A 4,437-nucleotide genomic window follows, 5' to 3' on the forward strand; every position below is an offset into this window, starting at 1 on the left:
GCTTGAGACTTAATGGTTGTTCGAGGCATATACTTCAAACCATGAGGTCCAAGCTCAATGGCCCACTTGGCTACCTGACCTGTGGCTTCTTTGTTCTGAATAATATTCCCTAGAGAAGCTGAACTAACCACAGTGGTGGGATGACCCAGAAAATATTGCTTTAGCTTTCGACTAGGCATGAACACCCCATACACAAGCTTCTGCCAATGCGGATACCTCTGCTTGGACTCAATAAGCACCTCACTAATGTAGTAAACCAGCAGCTGAACCGGATGCTCCTTGCCTGATTCCTTCCTTTCCACCACAATAGCTACACTAACAGCTCGGCTATTAGCAGCCATATATAACAACAAAGGCTCCTTATCAATGGGAGCAGTAAGAACCGGCGGCTCGGCCAATTGTTTCTTCAAGGCCTCAAATGCTTGATCAGCAATGTCACTCCAGACAAAGTGATCGGTCCTCTTCATCATTTGGTACAGAGGGATAGCCTTCTCGCCCAACCGGCTTATGAACCGGCTTAAGGCCGCAATACGACTCGCCAAATGATGAACATCATTGATACACGCCAGTCTAGCCAGAGAGGTGATAGCCTTTATCTTCTCTGGGTTAGCTTCAATCCCCCGTTCCGAAACCAGAAATCCCAAGAGCTTGCCTGCTGGCACACCAAAAACACACTTGGCCGGGTTAAGCATCATCTTGTAAAACCGAAGATTGTCAAAGTTCTCCTTTAAATCATCTATCAAGGTTTCCTTCTTCCTAGATTTCACCACAATATCATCCACATCAGCATGAACATTGCACCCAATCTGATCATGAAGACAATTCTGCACACACCGCTGGTAAGTCGCCTGGGCACTCTTGAGTCCAAAAGGCATAGACACATAATAGAAGGCTCCAAAGGGAGTGATGAAGGCTGTTTTCTCCTGGTCCTTAACTGACATCCTGATATGATGATAACCAGAATAAGCATCCAAAAAACTTAAATGCTCACAAGCCGTCGTAGCATCAATAATCTGATCAATACGGGGAGAGCAAAGGGATCAGCCTCACAATCCTTGTTTAAATCCGTATAATCCACACACATGTGCCAGGTGCCGTTTTTCTAAGTACCAGCACCGGGTTAGCCAGCCACTCAGGGTGAAAATTTTCAACAATGAACCCAGCCGCCAAGAGCCGGGCTACCTCCTCACCAATAGCCTTGTGCCTCTCTTCATTGAAACAGTGAATGAATTGGTTGACCAGTTTAAACCTTGGATCAATATTGAGAGTGTGCTCAGCGAGTTCCCTCGGTACACCTGGCATGTCTGAAGGCTTCCATGCAAAGATGTCCCGGTTCTCATGGATGAACCCGATGAGCGCGCTTTCTTATTTTGGATCCAAATTAGCACTGATACTGAACTGCTTGGATGAGTCGCCAGGAACAAAATCAACTAGCTTAGTGTCGTCTGTCGACTTAAACTTCAACAAGCAGTCATGCTTTGTGGTTGGCTTCTTCAAAGATGTCATGTCCGTCGAGTCAACATTATCCTTGTAAAATTTCAACTCCTCTGTTGCACAAACAGACTCAGCATAAGCAGCATCGCCTTCTTCACACTCCAAGGCTATCTTGCGACTCCCATGTACTGTGATAGTGTCCTTGTGACCCGGCATCTTCAGCTGTAAATAAACATAACACGGCATCGCCATGAATTTAGCATAAGCCGGCCATCCAAACAGAGCATGATATGGGCTCTGGATCTTAACAACTTCAAATGTTAAAGTCTCCTCTCTGGAATCGTACTAATCCCCAAAGGCTACTTCCAAAGCAATATTGCCCACCGGGTACGCCGACTTACCAGGCACCACTCCATGGAGAACAGTATTGGATGGTTTAAGATTTTTGTCAGTTAATCCCATGTGACGGAAAGTATCATAGTAAAGGATATTGATGTTGATGCCTCTATCCATGAGTACCTTAGTGAACTTGTACCCGCTGACCTGAGGCGCCACCACCAGCACCAAGTGACCCGGATTATCAACCCGGGCGGGTGATCCTCATGACTCCACACAATGGGCTGCTCAGACCACCGCAAATAACAGGGAATCGCTGTCCCAACGGTATTTACTACGCTTTTATGGAGCTTCTGATCCCGCTTGCATAAACTCGTAGTGAAGACGTGGTACTGCCCACTATTCAACTGCTTCAGGTTGCTTTGATAACCATACTGCTGCTGCTGATTCCCCTGACCCGGCTATTGATTAAAACCACCTAGATTGTCTTGATTGGCTTTGCCCTGTAAACCGGAATTAGAACCGCCACCATCATAACCCGGACCGTGAGAGCCGGAACCTGAGCCGCCGCCCGGCCCATGATTGTTCTGGAAAAGATAGGAATTTTTATACTCCTTCATAATGAAGTAATCCTTCCAGAGGTGAGCGTCCGGCCTTTCCCGCGTACCATGCTTCGGGCAGGGCTCATTCAGCATCTGCTCAAGATTGAAACCTGGCCCTCCAAATCGAGGAGGTGGCTTTCCCTTGCGACACTGACCATTATTCTGTGTGTTGGTATTAGCCACAAAATCCAAACTATTATCAGCCTTGCACTTACCATTGCCTCCCTAACTCGCCGGGATATGCTGCTGCCCTTTGGTGTTGCTACTCTTCTTTCCCTTTCCCGGCTTTTCATCAACAAACTTGGGGTCCTTGGTACTAACAGAGTCAGCATACTTAACCAGAGCCACCATTAGCTCCACCATGTCAATGCAGTGGCGCTTGAGCCGCCCTATGAAAGTGCGTTAAGTCGACTAGAGGGGGGTGAATAGGAGATTTTTATGAATTCTCCATTGAGAATTTCAGGGTGAGGAAATTCCTTAACAAAGAACTACTTGCAGCGGAATAAGTACTCAGATGCATACATAACAGAACATAAGAGCTGTCATCATGATGAAATGAAAACAAGCACAGAGTACAGAAAGCGCAAGCACAGGATAAACAGGAAGAAGACAAACAGACTGAAGAAATTGAACTGAGCAAATTGAGAAAGTCTTCAGTCAAAGTTTTCAAACAGATATAAACAAGCACATAACACAGTTATGAGGAAATGGAAGGGTTGAGGAAATAGAACGAGTATGCTTGGTAAAGACAGTGATTTGGTAGACCAGTTCCAACTGCAGTGACAGTTGTATGTCTGGTTGGAGCGGCTAGGTATTTAAACCTGAGGACACACAGTCCCGGAAACACAGTCCTCACGGTATTCTCCTTGAGCTAAGGTCACAGAGACCTCGCCCAATCACTCGTGGTAAGTCTTCAGGTGACCTCCAAACCTTCACAAACTTGGTCACTCGGCGATCCACAATTTCCTCTTGGATCCTCTAGACCATGACGCCTAACCGCCTGGAAGATGCACAGTCTTCAAAGGTAACAAGCGTCGGATCCACACAGGAACAATTTCTTCAGTGATGCTCAATCACTTTGGGTTTGTAGGTGTTTGGGTTAGTGAGGGAGTCCTGGACTAGGGGGTGTCCGGATAGCCGAACTATCACCGTCGGCCGGACTCCAAGACTATGAAGATACAACATTGAAGACTCCATCCCATGTCCGGATGGGACTTTCCTTGACGTGGAAGGCAAGCTTGGCGATACGGATATGTAGATCTCCGGCCATTGTAACCGACTCTGTGTAACCCTAGCCCTCTCTAGTGTCTATATAAACCGGAGGGTTTTAGTCCGTAGGACGAACAACAATCATACCATAGGCTAGCTTCTAGGGTTTAGCCTCTTTGATCTCGTGGTAGATCTACTCTTGTACTACCCATATCATCAATATCAATCAAGCAGGAGTAGGGTTTTACCTCCACCTTGAGGGCCCGAACCTGGCTAAAAACATCGTGTCCCTTGTCTCCTGTTACCATCCGCCTAGACGCACAGTTCAGGACCCCCTACCCAAGATCCGCCAGTTTTGACACCGACATTGGTGCTTTCATTGAGAGTTCCTCTGTGTCGTCACCTTTAGGCCCGATGGCTCCTTCGATCATCAACAATGACGCGGTCCAGGGTGAGACTTTTCTCCCCGGACAGATCTTCGTATTCGGCGGCTTTGCACTATGGGCCAACTCGATTGGCCATCTGGAGCAGATTGAAAGCTACGCCCCTGGCCATCAGGTCAGATTCGGAAGTCTAAGCTATACGGCTGGCGTCCGCGAAGACTTGATCTTCGACGGGTTCGAGCCACAGCCGAGCACGCCACACTGTCACGATGGGCATGATCTAGCTCTGCTGCCGGACAGTGCCCTGGAGGCCGCATAAGTGTCCGCTCCGACCCTTGGCTCGGAGCCGACTGCGCCGATCGAGGACGGGTTGTTAGACACCGCCTCGGGGGCCGCTACCTCTATGGCGATAGAGCCGAATACCAAGCCTGTCCTTTGTGAAGCTTGTCACTCCAAGGTGCCGGACTCCTCTC

The sequence above is a fragment of the Triticum dicoccoides genome, chromosome 7B (assembly GCF_002162155.2).
Source record: "Triticum dicoccoides isolate Atlit2015 ecotype Zavitan chromosome 7B, WEW_v2.0, whole genome shotgun sequence".
Classification (NCBI taxonomy): Eukaryota; Viridiplantae; Streptophyta; class Magnoliopsida; order Poales; family Poaceae; genus Triticum; species Triticum dicoccoides.